Source organism: Rhinatrema bivittatum, chromosome 1 (assembly GCF_901001135.1).
Source record: "Rhinatrema bivittatum chromosome 1, aRhiBiv1.1, whole genome shotgun sequence".
In the NCBI taxonomy this organism is placed as follows: Eukaryota; Metazoa; Chordata; class Amphibia; order Gymnophiona; family Rhinatrematidae; genus Rhinatrema; species Rhinatrema bivittatum.
In genome coordinates this window covers 328,464,438-328,480,355 of record NC_042615.1, presented here as the reverse complement: position 1 = coordinate 328,480,355, position 15,918 = coordinate 328,464,438, and the positions used below count along the sequence as shown (strand labels likewise).

Sequence of the window (15,918 nt, the reverse complement as noted above, 5' to 3'; positions counted from 1 at the left end):
GACGCCAGCAAAATTGAGCGTCGGCTGACAAACCCGCTGACAGCCGCCGTTCCTGTCCAAAAAGAGGTGCTAGGGGCGCGCTAGTGTCCCTAGTGCTTCTTTTTACCGCGGGCCCTAATTTACATATTTTGGTTTACTGTATCGCGCACAGAGGACACTGGCCTGTGAGCGCACCGGGAGAGCGGGCAAACTTTACTGTATCGGCCTGTTAGTATAGCTGTGTTTAAAAAAGGATTGCATAAGTTCTCGGAGGAGAAGTCCATTACCTGCTATTAATTAAGTTGACTTAGAAAATAGCCACAGTTATTACTAGCAACGGTAATATGAAATAGACTTAGTGTTTGGGTACTTGCCAGGTTCTTGTGGCCTGGTTTGGCCACTGTTGGAAACAGGATGCTGGGCTTGATGGACCCTTGGTCTGACCCAGTATGGCATGTTCTTATGTAATGCCAAGGAAAGACATTCAAAGAGTGAAGCCTGAATTGGTCTCATTCTCCTACTGATACTGTTTGCTGTCACTGAGCAGGGCTTGTAGGAGGAAGGAAGCTGTGGTACTTCGGTCTGCTCCTTGTCCCCTGCTACGTGAGGCCCGGCTTGTGCTTTGAACCATGCAGCATTACTGTGTCCACTGCTCTTCAAAGCATGAGTGGGGGAGGCGTGCTTGGAGGCACTGCCTCTTCCTTTCTCTTTCTGCTCTCCGGGCAGTGAATCATATTGGCAGCTTGTCTCTTTGGCCCCTCATAGGCCACATCAGGAGAAGGGTAACAGCTTCAGTCCTTGGGCCCTGCAAACCACATGAAAAGGTGCCATCACTGTTTGGCTCCCGTGGGCCACATCGGGAGGGAAATATGTGAGTGTTGAGGCTGCAGGAGGCCAAACTTTGGAGGATGTGAGTGGAGTGTGGGGGTTGTAGGGCAGCCAAACTGTGGGAGATGTGAATGCTAGAGCAGAGGGAGTGAGATATGTGAGTGTGGAGCAGTATGTGTGTGTATGGTGGGGTTTCAGTTGTGAGTGCTGGCGCTGTTTGGGGGTTTGGGCTGTGGGGATATGAGTGCTGGGGATGTGAGGGTGAAGGAGTTTAGCACTGCAGCTGTGGCAAAGCCAGATTGGGGGAGAGGGTCTTATAAGCTGTGATATGCAGAGGCGTACCTAGAGTATTTGGCACCTGGGGCGGATACTTCTTTGGCACCCCCCCCCAATATATAATTTTAAAATTTCCTAAACATCAGTAAAATATTTCAAACAGCAGACACATCAAATAACACTAAATAATTAAAACTAATACAGATTTTAAAAATCTCCCGCTCTCCATATCTTCATCCTAAGATTATGTAGATTGAGGGCACAATGCACACACAGACAATATGCTCCCTCTGTCTCGTACACACAGATACATGCTTGGTGAAAGACAGAGGGAGCATGTGTATATGTGAGAGACACACACATGCATTTTCTCTGTTCTTCTCTCTCACATTCTCACACACACACACACACACACACACACACACACTTCCTCTGTGTCACACACATAGACAAACTTCCTCCATCTCTCTCACCCACACACGCTTACACATATAGATGCTTCCTCTGAGTCTTTCTCGCATGCTAACACACACACAGACACACAACACACACACACACAAATGCTTCTTCTGTCTCTTTCTCTCTCACACATGCAGACATAAACTGAACTGGAAACCAAGACAAGCCAGATTCTGTATGCAGTGCAACAATGGAAAAGCAGAAAATCACTCCTCCTCAAAACAATACAATCATGAAATATAAATCAATCAGAATAGTAAAACCATACTAAAAAACATACATTTCAGAATAGCTGATGAATAGAATAATATTCAATAATTAGAAGCTTCTGTACAAATTTTAAAACATTTCCTAAATATCAATAAAATATTTCAAAACAGCTGACATCAAATAACACCCAGTAATTAAAACTAATAAGGATTTCAAAAATCCCCCAATCTCCATACCTGTCACCCTGAGATTGTCATGAACAAGGGGTACAGACACACACAGAGACACAAACAAAATATGCTCCCTCAGTCTCACCCACACATACACGTTTGGTGAGAGACAGAGGGAGTTTGAGTGTGTGTGTGTGTGTGTGTATGAGACAGACACACATGTTTCCTTCATCTCTCACATATACACACCCGCTTCCTTTGTATCTCTCACACACGATTCCTATGTCGCTCTCTCTCTCTCTCTCTCACACACACACACACCCACCCACATGCATGCAAGCTTCCTTTCTATCACCACCACTTCCAGATGCACACAGGCACCCTCTCATATGTATATACACAGGCACACACACACTCACTCTTATATACACTCACTGTCTCATACACATACATATGCACACACCCTCATACACACACACACAGCCCTCTCATGCACACACAGGCACCTTTTCATATACACACAGGCATCCTCTCAGACACACACATGCACCCCTCTCATATACTGGCACTTACTCTCAGGGCCAGTCTCTCGCTCTCTCACATACATTTTGGAGCTCTTCTTCAGCTGCTGGCTGCACAGCAGGAGCTCTTCTTCTGCCTCTGGCCTCTTTTACCGCAGGAGCTCGCATTTGCTGGTGTGGCGTGGGAACCCTGCCAGAATATCACTGCTCTGCGCCGTCGCGGGACCTTCCTGCTGGCAGCAATGGCACCTCTCCTCCTATTGTCACCCGGGACGGTCCGCCCCCCCTTGCCCCCCCCTCCCTTAGTACATCACTGTGTATATGAATTAACTGGAAAAAATATCCAGTGCTAGTGTCTGCCCCATGAAAACCAATCAAAACCAATTTTTTTAGTACCCTAAAAAAAACCCTAATTTGCTGGAAAATAAGCACTTGCGTATGTACAGTTTCTAAACACCTAAACTCAGAAGCCCATTTATATGTACTAGATTTCATTGCATTTTTGGTTGGCTTTTGTAGGATTGTACAGTCTGCTTGAGTATGGGAGCCTTTCCCTTGGAGTTAGGGCATATAACAGTTTTAAAAGTGTCCCCATGGTATGTTTGAGGAATACAGTGTGGAAAAGCATTTTTAGTTGTATGTCCATATTTTGAGCTGCCAGCACAGGACAACAGTAGATCATTCTTTAGCTAAAATGTCTGAACATAGAGACTCCTCATAAGTATGTGGTATCTGGAGCTTGTCACTGCCCAGGTTTTGTGCACTGAGAAATCAATGGGAGGAGCCCTGTAGTGCAACTGTTTTTTGCCCACTCTTGTTAATTAGAGTAGGTTGTGCGTTTGCTTTTTTTATAGCCAGCTTTGCTATGCACTGGTTCTGTTGTTGAGATCTTTTTGAGTGCATTGTGGGTACGGCTAAGAGATCACATTATGTATCTTGAAACTGGCAGACATGCATAGTCCATATGTCCTTTTTCAAACTTCATTCCTCAGTTAATTAATCATTACTTTCTCCTTCAGCTGTATGCACCTTGTAGAGTGTCTCAGACAAGCAAACTGACAGGAAATCTCCTGTGAGAAAGAGAAAAGGGTGGTCAAAGAATGGGGCATATTTGTCTATCAACTGCCTTTCCTAAATGCTTTTTATTCCTTATGTCCCAGAAAGTATTTATCCTTTCTTTGCAGCCCAGGTCTGATACGTCCCAGGGTTTTTAGAGCATTCCCCTCCCCAAGTTTTAGTAAGACCATTCCATGGATATATAGCATCATAAAGTTGCTTTGTACAATCTGTGCATGCTCCATCTTTCCCTCTGAATGGCTAAAGCCAGATGCCAAGCACAGTGCGTGCAAGCTGCGCCCTTCCATTCAGATGGAAGATTACAATACTGTTAGCAGATCAATGGTATGATGCTGGAACACAATGGCTCTTTATCTCACAACCCAAACAAAACAAGGTCTTCGGTCTTTGGATGACCTTGACTGATCTTGGGGCAGTGGATTTGCCGGTGTTCGCACAGGATAAGCATTATCTTGATCCAAGGAGTTATGGTGTGTGGCAGAGTAGGAAAGGCAGTAGGACAACTAATGCTCTCTTTTCCCTTTCTCTCCCTTCTGCTTTTGCTCACAGGGACTTGAGCCCATCACTCCTCGCTATTCCTGATATGCTCTTGCCAGATGATGTTCCAGGCTGCATACTGGATACCATGACGACATCCTTGCCAACTTAGTGAGAATGGAGGCAGAAGAAGTCAATGTGCTGGGACATTTTTTTTTATAAAAAGGGAGATTATGTGTTCTTCATCCATGTGTCAATTCCAGCTTCCTCATAGGTCCTATATTTATTGAACATTTACAAAAATTATTTTCAGACATGGACTGAGCTTACATGCATTCATTTGAAAAATTATGTTTCTTCTGTATTAGGTGATTGTGCCAATAAACATTTTCTTGGAATTTAGCTTCTGTAATCTTGTTTGTTTTTTCTTAACTTTTATAACTTTACTAAAATTACTTTCAAAACTATACATATAATATAGTTCTATGTATCAACTTGGGGACACCAGCATGAGCTGAGAACATGTAGTGGTGTGCATGAAGTTATCAAACAATAAGAGTGATTTACTATGTAGCAAAAAATTGCTTGCACCATTTGTGAAACAGCACATGCTATTTTTCTACCAGGATTATCATGCAAAGAAACCTGGTGAAAAATAGCACATAGTTTTGGCATGAAATAATTTTTTTGTGAAATCCAATTTGCAAAACAAAATTTTCACATAATTTTATTATTTTCTAATAGTTTATGAGCTGTTTTGCATAATTTTGTATTGCATTTATTCATTAACTATTAATTTGAATACCGCTTTTCAAGCATACTATGTGCAAAAGTGGAATACTTTGCAAAGTCTGCTTTCTCTGCTGAAGTGGCAAATTGTGCTCGCTATTACAAATAACACACACGCATTGCTGTTTTTGCATGCAAAGTGGACAGCACCAGTGCAAAGATAATACGTGCCCTAGGCATGCTTTCAGCATTGTGCTCCTCCAGCCTTTCTTCCCTATTGAGGGCAGCTCCAGCACTGCGCTTCCTTCTCTGGTTGCAGTAGCTCTAGTACAGCATCTCCCGCTCTGTCTTCTCTCACCCTCTGTACAATATCTCTCTCCATTTGCTCCCCTGCCCATTTTTTTTTTTTTTTAATATTCCATTTTTCACACTTTTTTCAGTGCTTCAAAGTGGATTACATTCACTAGGTATTTATATTCACTAGGTATTTCCCTATCCCCAGAGGGTTTACAATCTGTGGGGATTATTTTCTAACTAGATCAGGGCGGAGTCAGCACTGGAAGAGGAGGAGTCGGGGCGGCGTCGGGGCGGACGCTGCGGTAACTTCACTGGCGGCGATAAGGTAAGACCCCTTATCGCTGCCAGTAGCGCGCCCAGTAGCACAATGGTGCTATTGGGTGCGAAAGCTGGCAGCAATAACACCGTGGTGATGCAATCGCTGCTGGCTTTCGCAGGCCCGCCCCCCGCTTCCACGCGATTCAGGAAGGCGTGCGAAGATAGAAAATCCAGCCCTGAGTTTTTACCTGAGGCAATGGAGAGTAAAGTGACTTGCCCAAGGTCACAAGGAGCGACAGTGGGACTCAAACCCTGGTCTCCTGGTTCATAGCCCACTGCTCTTCTACTACTAGGCTACTTCTCCACTCAATGGCATGGCATCCCCTCTTTCCCCCTCCCATCATGTTTTTTATTCTCTCCCAACAGCTTCCTTCTCTCTCTCCCCTCCACTCCCACCCCAGCATACCAGCATCAACGCAATCTGACCTCTTTCCACAGTGATTAACACCATCTCTCTCCACTTCCTTCCCCAGCCATTTAGCACCCTCTTTCTCAACCCCACCAACTGCTCAGCACGTTTTCTCTCTCTTTCCTCCATCCACCGCACCTTCTCTAGTTTTAACCATCCATCCACTCACTACATACTCTCTCTCTTCACTTCCACTCACTCAGCAACTTTAATTGTTTATTATGTCAAAATCTTATATACCACTAATACAAATAATTTACCCAATCAAAATGGTGTATTTTTGTCTCCCTCTGTACTTCCACCAGGTCAGCACACTCTTTTCCTGCACCATGCACCCACTCAGCACACTCGACATCCTATAAGCTCTACCCAGTGCATGTTCCACTCCACCTCCTCAGCTCCATCCTTTCAGTATCCCCACACTCACAGTACCCTTTCTTCAATCCCCCCTGCTGCTAAGCATCTTCTCTGCTTCTGCTGCAAGCAACCCAGTGCTGGCACCGTGCAGCCTGGGTGTATGTTTTTGGTGCACACCTGCAGTGGTTCTCAGTATAGACTTGGGAGCTGTATGGTGAGACAGTATCTGTAGAAGTAGTTTTGATCAGTTTGCTGTTCTTCTTTGGAGCTCGAGCTGAAGCGAGGGAGCGAGAGGCGTAGGAGTGGGAGCATTGCTGATGGCGCCCTCTGCTGTCCACTCTATACCATGGCTGCAGGGGGGCTATTGCAGCAGAAAGCAGTAAACTACAGACATGTCATGGCACCACCGTCACATGTCCTAATGGGGAGAGGGGCCCAGTCTGAGAGAAAGATAGGAGCGTGAATGTTTGCACCAACTCTGACGCTGGCTGCTCTGGGAGAATTGCTGTGTCAGCGTGGCAGGACCTAGAAATGCCAGACCACCACAGAGCAGAGTTGCTACGCTGGGGTAAAGGGCCCAGATGGAAACAAATGGAGGAGAGGACAGTTTTTAGAGGCACACCCAGTGACAAATTTAGGATTTTGATGCCTCTAGGCCAGAGCTTTCCAAACTGTGTGTCGGGACACATTAGTGTGTCGCCTGCAGTGTGCAGGTGTGTCGCGCAAGCCCGGTCAACTCTGATGCGAGTTTGGGCTTTTTTTTTTCTAGAGATTCACTTTTTTTTTTCAGTTTATGGGTTGCTTATTATTGGGTGATTTTTGCTGTCAATCGCGTTTTTTGGGGGGGGCTTGGTGGGTGGAACGAGCCCAGCCATCCTTGCATTGGCTGCTGCTTCCGATGAGGCCTGGCCATGAGGAGTACTGACTGCAAGCAGCAGTGTCTGGTGATCATGGAAGGGAGTGAAGCACTTAACTGGCAACAATCAAAAAGACGAGGTACATGAGTGTGGGGGCCAGACATGTGCTGGGGAGAGAGAGATGAGTGAGTGGGGGGCAAACGTGCTGGGGGGACAGACATGTGCTTGAGGGGGAGAGATATGAGTGTGTGGGGGCCAGACATGTGCTGGGGGGAGGAGAGAGATGAGTGTGTGGGGGACAGACAATTTGTTTTATTATTGTTTCTCATAAATTGTAACAATAACATGAATCTTGGAATATATATTTTTAATATAAATTTAAGGTTTTCATGAGATAAAATGTTTCACGACACAACCTATTTATGTATATATTTAAGGAAACATACATAAATTGTCGAAATATGTTTCGTTCGTTTAACCTTTAACCTCTGGTTTACAAGTAGAGTGAATTACCGTGTCGTGAAATTATGTTTGTCTAAAAAGTGTGTCACCAACATGAAAAGTTTGGAAAGCTCTGATCTAGGCACTGTTGGTGCTGACGCCCTTTGCCATCCCCCCCCCCCCACCCCACGACAAGGGACAATAGAAGGGAAGGTATAAGGCACAGCATTTTTTGCTCTGCTCTATCTGCTTCAGGCTTACCTCCTCCCCTCGTATCCTTAAATAACAAGAAGAGAGGTGGGGAGGTAAGATCAGGGAGTTGAATTTTTTTTCTTTGCTCCCTTCTTTCTTCTGTGGTCTCAGTCTTCCCTTCCTGTTCCCTGTAGAGTCCAGGAGGGGATAGAATAGGGAATAGAGCAGTTTGTCTTTGCTCTGTCTCTTCCACCCTTATCCTCCCCTCCAGTTCTCTACACTGGGAAGGGGGGCTGCAGCAGGAAGCAGAAGGCTGTTCTTTGATGAGTGAGATTCAGCCCAGCTCAGAGACAAAAATGTTATGTGGGCCTGCTATCCCCCCCAGATTTTTGTCGCCCTAGGCACAGGCCTACCATGCCTATTGGGAAATCCAGTCTTGGGCACACCAACTCTGCTGATATTTAAAACTCATGTGGGTTTCCAGGATTTTGCTGCCTGCTCCCCCCAAATTTTGGTGCTCCAGGCCCTGAGAATGGATTTTTGTGAAACTTTTTAACAATTTAGTACATTGACCTTATTATGACTAACACTTAGGAGAGCAATTTTCGACGGTTATGGAAATTGCGGGGGATGTTATGTCATTTAGTCTTTCGTATAGCTGTGCAGGCATTGGTGCTGCCGATCATAGATTATTGTAATGGTCCATTAATTGGCTCCCATGCAAGCAGATTCAGTGGCTACAGATTGATTTATTTCTGCCCCCATTGAGAGAGTGAGGCTCCCTAGTAAGGAGAGATCACAGTTTAAGATCATGACCCTAATGTTTAGTTCAGGGTGAGGGGGAAAAATATTTAAAGAAAGTGTTTCAAGTTACGCTCCCAGACATAACCTTCTTTTGAAGGCAGATGCCTTGTTTCAAGTGCCGTTGGTGCATGAGGTCCATAAAATGTTACATCGGAAGAGGACATCTTCAGTGGTGGGGCCTGATTTTCTACAAGAAGTTCAAGGCATGGTTGTTTCCTTAGTGATTAGTCCAGTAAAGGGCAGGAGTTAGCATTTTCAGGTTTTTATTTCTGTTTTATTTTTTTTATTTTATGTTATGCATTTTTATTTTTAGGATTGTATAATTCATTTTTATGGTTTAAAGTGAGTTAATGTGAAAGTTGTATTTTTGTTATATGTGTATGATTTTTTGACTGTACACCATTCTGTTCAGGCTTGTACCTGCTGGAAGGTTTATAAAAAAATTTGAAATAAAATGAATAAAATAAAAATAAATAAAATACTGCCCGCTTTGTTGTAAAGTCTGTGGGTACTTGTTACATATGGTTTTCTCATCAGATTTCAAAGAGAAAGCATGCACTTCCTCTCTCTTTTGGGAACAAGCCCCAAGTAAAAAATCCTTGAAAACCTTTGCGCCTGCATTTTGTGCTGGGAATGTTGTGCAAGGAAAATGATGCAGGCAATAAAATTCTATGTATGTTCCCAATCTCGCCCAAAACACACCCTCTGTTAATGCCACCACTAGATACAATTAAAAGTACTTTTGCCCACATACTTTATACCAATTCTCAAAGCATGGGCTCCCTTTGGAAATGCTCGGGGGGGAAAAAGTATCTGCAGAGATTTGGCCCTGCTTCTTCTGCATGTACTTTTTCTTTTAAATAGGACAAATAGATTTGAAAATGTAATTTTGTGCATTCTCTCTCTCCCCAGGAATGCCTACATTTTATCAGGCTAAAAGTCTGCATGTTGTTAATCCCAGCTCGTACGTTTTGCCACATAAGGGCTGGGTAGTTTTCTCACTTCCAATTTAACCCTTGTAAATTGCCTTTGTAAAGATTAATCAATAGGCTTGAGATACAAACTCCGTATTTTCTGAAACTCCAAGAAGTGACCTTTCTTCCTCTCTTACATGTCGCCTATGGCTTTCTCCTCTCCCTCCCCCTGAGCCATGACATTTACAATTATGGTTGAAGCATCTTCTGCCTTCCTGGCAGTTCTTATGCTGGAGCTCTCACAGTCTAGCTCTAACCCTCTCCTCTCTTCTTGCTTCGTACAGCAGGTTTAGAAAAAGCCTGTGTGTCTCGCCCCACAAGCAGCCTGACTTCCAGTTTAATCACAGCTGCTTGCAGTACAAGCTCTCAGCTTCCAGATCACACACTGCCACACCAGGATAAGTTATTGAATGTCTACATTATTCACAATATAAGCCAAGGATAAGAGTAGAAGAATCTCTTCTTGTTTCTTATAGTAAAAATCACACTAGTTCTAAAAGACTTTTTGCAATAAATATGTGATGTTATATTCACACAGATAAAACATCTTGAATATTATAAATCTTAGCATGTCACATTTTGTTCTCTGATCAATAGATATCAGTGAACAAGCTGAATTTACAGATATTGTAAAAGATGCTGCTTTATACAGGTGCTAACCACACTGGTGAGTGCTGATCCGTGATGTCCTGCCAACATAATGTTAACCTTTCAGAACAACAGACAACTCATTCTTAATTATGATGTATGGTGTAATTATTGGATAAAAAAAAAATCATACATTGGCAGAACATCGGATCAGCACTCACTAGTGTGGATAGCACCTGCTTAAAGCAGCATTTGCTGGGAAAGGCTTAATATCGCTTGGATGCCCCCCCCTCCCACGATACACTGTTGCAGCTTAGTAAATCTTCCAGTTAGCTGGAGAAAACAGGCTGATTATGGCCCTTTTAGATCTTTGGAATATATTATATCAAATTAAAAGGTCAACTTTTGTTCTTCTCTTGAAAGAAAGGTGTTTACATTGTCACCCCTATAAGATATAGAAGTTGTACGATGGGCACACAAATTAAGATCTTCAAATTTATGGCTCCATGGATCGCAATGTTCAACCTCTGATGCATTTTTTATCTTCCTTTTAATGCAAGCTTTTTGTTCTAATATGTGCATCTTTCATTTTATTTTGGCCATGCCTGTGTACAGCAGATTGCTGTTTTGTGTCTGAATGTACAAAATCTTAGCTTATGGACAGCACTGCGCTTTACACAAACAAAATGCTAATTCACGATTGTCTTTTGATTCATGTTTTGTGAAACACTTTGGGATGGACTCTGTCTAAGCAAAGTGGTGTATAAATATAGCTTAGCATAACATAACATAACATAGTCAGATAATTTTGTGTGGGATTTAGCGCTGATGAAAGAAGTTGGATTCCTAGCTTAGTGAATATTACATTGAAGTTCTTTCCAAATATAGGATGTGTCTGAATGGCACGTTAATGCATATGCAAGATTTACATCAGTTGCTAAGTGATAAAATCTTACTGGCTAATTATAAAAGGAACACGCTTGCACCCATAAACGTATCTATCGGCATGCTAGCGGAGATATGCTGCAATATATCATGCGCGCACATATGTGCGTATCATTTATAATCCCCCTGCTGCGCGTATGTGTGCACTTAATCTTAAGAGGAGGCTTGAGTAAATGTCCCATGCATATTTCCGCTAGGGATTTAGCAGCTTTTACGTGCGTATACAGGCGGATTTTAAAACATGCTTGCATGAGGGAAAAAAACAGTTTTACCAATTTTCCAATTAGTCCACCAGTTTGTCAGGTGATATTGAGGTCTTCACGGCCCCTCTGATTCTTCATCCTGTAAGCCCCCCCCCCCACTTGAGCCCGAACCCTCATGTTGTGCTGAACGTCTTAAAACTCGAGATCTCCGGACTTGCTCCTCATCAGGACCAGCAGTAAAACTACTCACATAACACATTGACGCCTGCCATGATCAGCATTTGCAAAATTTGGAGTTACTTGCACAGGTCTTGGCCCTGCCCAAGAATTCCTCTTTTCCGCCTCCTTTTTCTTGACGTGCGTACAGGTATGTATACTCATATGCAGCTTCTTAAAATTCACGTTGCTGACATGTGGCCCACTTATGCACGTCTGTGGCCATTTTTGTGCAAGCAACCCCTTTTAAAATCTACCTCTTCATGCACAAATGGGATTGGATTTGTCCATTTTGTAATGAGTAACAGCTCTAGTTTGCCTCTGACCTTTTTGCCCTATAATATGCCATATTACACTTCAAAGGCTAACCTCAGTCTAGAAACCTGTTAGTTTTTGGACAGGAGGGTGGGAAAGGGGGAATCCCAAAGTGCATTCTACCGATTTTTGGACAGAAGGCAGATAGGGAACAGGTCCCCACTGCCCATTTTTCCTTTTCTGACAGTTGGCGAGGAGAAAGCGAGTGGGGGAGATATCACAAGGATTTTTGTTAATCCTAAGTCCTTTAACAGGGAGGAATGCAGTGGGAAGATGGATGCAGGGATATTTTTAATTCTAGAGCCATGGTACAGAGGGAAGGAGTAAGGGGATAGCCATCTGGACTTTTTATTTTAAATTGGTGTCTGGAGAGGAGGATGCTGACTCGGTGGAGAGTTCTTTTTTTATTGTGTCATAGTAAAGTAAACAAGATATGCCATGATCATTTGAGGTATATAACGAAAGATCACACAATTAGGTTACAGGCCATGTACAAAGTAAAGTAATTACATCTGCACCATCGCCATGTCTTTAAACAAATCTGAATCCCCCAACTCACAATACCTCCCATTTATCAGTTCTCTATTATTATCCTTCAATCAAACAACATTCACACTATATTCATCCTTCATCCCCCCCCCCCCCTCATTCTGACAAGATCTTGGTTGAGTTACCATGTTATTATTCAGTTGCTGTTGTGGAGAGTATCCTAGATCCACAAGTCTATCTTTGACTTCTGGAGAAAAAGCTTCATAAAAACACTTCCATATAGAGAGGTATTCAGCCTGAATGTTACGCCTCAGCAGACATTCAGCATATCTTTCCAATTGCATAAAAATAGTCATGTATTCCCTCCACAAAGAAAAAGGAGAGGCTTCAGTGATCCATTCTGTTAATACACCCTTACATGCCGTTATCAAAGCCACAGAAATAAAAACATACTGGGTTCTCGTAATAGATAGGTCTACAGATCGCAATGTTTCCATCCTTCCCAATAGCAAAACATTTCCTTGAAATGGCAACTTAATGGATGTACATTTTGTTATGTATGTACTAACCTTTTCCCAAAATGAAAAAAATCTTGAGACAGGTCGGAAAAAGATGAATAAAGGATGCTTTTTCCAATTTACATTTGTGACATTCGCTTGATTCTACCAGTCCCATTTTATGTAAAGGTATCTGGGCAACTTGACAGTGATGTCAAATTTTAAATTGCATTTCTTAAAGGTGTACTGCCACTGGTAGCTTCTGAGCTTCCCAGAATATAAGCCCCAAAAGCTTTCGCTGTCACTGTTTCGCCAACTTCCCTCTGCCAGTAGTCAGCTAAGCCAATTAAAAAAGAAGGCTCTAGTTGGGATTTACCAAATTGATACCATTTAACTATAGAGTTTTTTACTCTAGTAATCTGCTCCATCTCATTTGCCAGCTTAAGCTCCAGTTTAATTGTATTTGTAGACATCCCCAAGGAATGAAAATAGTGCCTCACTTGTAAGTATCCACAGAAATGTGTCTTTGGGATGTGAAAAGTGTCTTGTAAGTGCAGAAAACTCATACAAGTTCCTGCCTCCTCATCCACCAATTGTCTCAAGGAAACTATCCCCCCGGTTTTCCAGTCCACAAAAACCTGACTTCCAAGCCCTGGCAGAAAACCAGGATTATTTAAAATTGGGAGAAGAATGGCGACCTCCATTGGTCTTCCCACACTTCTCCCGATATATTTCCAGGCCCCCGTGACAGAGCGCAAAAAGATATTCTCTTTAAAATCGCTTGCAGCGATGCAGGCGGTAAATGAATCAACCCAAGAGCGGAGAATGGTTTACAAGTTTCCTCTAACAAATGAAATGCATCATATATGACTTTACCATATCCAATTTTGGGTTGCTGCCCTCTCCATAAAAAGCGAGTGACCATAGCTTTGAGGCAGGCTAGGTCTTGGAGGGGAGTTCTTTTTAAAGAACTTAGCAATCTAGTGCTGATTTTTCAATGCTAGCCAGTTTAATTTTAGCTGGGTAAACTCGAGCATCCTAATGGAAAATCATCTTAACTCAGATTGCCACATTTTTGGCTGGCTAAGTTAAGGAGCTCAGGCATTTTTTTGAATGTTGACTGTATAGGGTCTAAATACATGAAAGATGTTCTCTCATCCTTTGCTTCCGAGAGGAAACTAATACATCTGGGCCTATTATCCAGTGCTTAAAACGTCTCCTAGATTGTGTGCATTTGAAAGCTTGGTTGGGAAAACCTGAAACAGATCAGTTTGTAAATTTCGTGGAAGGGAGTGTGTAGCTTGTAACAGTTTTCTTAATTTGAAATGATGCAACACTACCATTCAGCAGAGCGTACTCTGTTTCATTGGCACTGGTACTTGACGTTTGGCCTTCTTTCTGCAGAGTTCAGACTCCCAGAAGGACTCTGGGCAGTGAACAGTGACTATTTTGATTTAGCCATTGGAGACTCTTAGCATAGCTATGTACCCCAGGCTGCATAAACACGTGCATGTCGTATTGTCGCCCCATCGCATAGATATTCTTGTTGAAACCAGCAGTGGGTACTTTGGACCCTTGGAAACTTGCACCTTTATTTTTGTGTGCACTATTTTTATGGGCAGCAACAAGTGTAGATTTGAAAATTCAGTTTACGTGGGTTATTTCTTTCCCTCAACTCAAACTTGGCCCTGGGAATGCCTGCTTGTAATGTGACCAAACGTTCATTCATGTTATGATATGGAACACCATGAATACTTGTAGCCACGCTAGGAGAAGGCAATTTTTGGATGGTTGGTTTGTGCAGGTAGCTGCTTTTTTACCTGCATTGGTGGCTTTGAAAATTGTCCTAGAAAGCAGTTGGAGAAAATGCTGTATATTGCAATAACTGAAACATCAAATTTTAAGCATACATCAAAGATCTGAACAGCCTGGATTGAATTTAAATGAAGTAACTTAAAAAGCCTACCTTTAAATATTTCCCTGCTAATTCACTGTAATACATCTAGACTATTGATACTCATATCCTTGAGATCCTCACACAGTTCGGATATTTATGAACATTCACAATATATCTATATATATATATATAGAGAGAGAGAGAGAGAGAGAGAATGAGAAAGAGAGAGAAGTCCATATTCAGTAAGCTGGCAAGTTGACAAGTTATTTGGCTACAGTGGGATAAATGTCCCACTGAATATCCCTGCTTAAAGTTATCCAGCTAACTGTAGCCAGATAATTTTAAACCTAACAGGCCAAATTTTGAGTATATTTGTTTAGGACAAAAGTTATCCATGCTTGTGTGGCTGGATAACCTGCCACTTAACTGGCTAGGCTGAACAATTATGCTGATAGCTTACACTTCCAACATGGCTGTTCAGAGCCTCGCTGAAAGTGCCCAGGATTGTATCCTACTGCAATCGGCTCTTGCAGTAATAAGCCACTCTGAGAGCAGTGTCTCAATGCTGTTTTATTTATATGTTGGGCTGCAACATAGGCATGTCTTGATTTACAATTACTGCAGGCAAAATGAATATACAAGTGGATTAGAATGCAAATGCTTGCTGTTTGGGACTAGGCGCACTACTCCTGTCAGTTTATCAGTTATGGGATCGGGTTACCAGTAAATCTTCCTCTTGACATGCAGACACAGTAGCCTGGAACAAGATTTTACACAACACTGGATACAACTTCAGACTATTTCACATTGTAATAACAGCTTATGTAATAGGTTTTCTGAGCTCCCAGATCTGCACAGGTATCCATATAGCTCCTTAGCCTGTGAGCCTTCTAAATGCTGAGAATACTTTATTGTCATCCCAGAATTCATTTTGAATCCCTGAGGACCAGTCCAGATCCTCAGGGGTGAGATCATGCTCCTATCAGTGGTATGTGCCTAGATTTCTCAGAGGCATCCTAGCCTGTACCAAATTGGCTGAGGCAGTTTTTGTCCTAACAGGGAAAGAGAGATAACCAGCAGATGAAAAAGGAGGTGATAATGGCTGCATCCAGATCATTGGTGAGACCTCAACTGGAATATTATATCCATTTCTGGAGTCCATTCTTAGAAAAGAACATAGACAGACTAGAAATGTTCCTGAAAAAGGCTACTACTTTGAATGTTTTATTGTAATCCGCACTGGACAGTTTTTTATTGGAAGAGGCGTAATATAAGATGTTGTAATAAATAAATAATAACTAAAAATACTACAATGGTGAAGCAATATGACATGAGACTATGTATACCCTACAGGAAAGGAAATATGCAGGGGGAGGCAGGATGTAACAAGTCA

The 15,918-nt window shown here is 42.5% G+C and overlaps 1 long non-coding RNA gene across 1 annotated transcript in view; it reads left to right on the top strand.

Annotated features, from left to right (window-relative positions):
- The window catches only part of LOC115089623, a 97,896-nt gene extending 93,497 nt beyond the window's left edge, over positions 1-4,399 (top strand). The window contains exon 2 of the long non-coding RNA XR_003856189.1: positions 4,070-4,399. This is a non-coding gene — a long non-coding RNA (uncharacterized LOC115089623). The remainder of the gene's footprint in view (positions 1-4,069) is intronic.
- Positions 4,400-15,918: the final 11,519 nt, after the last annotated feature.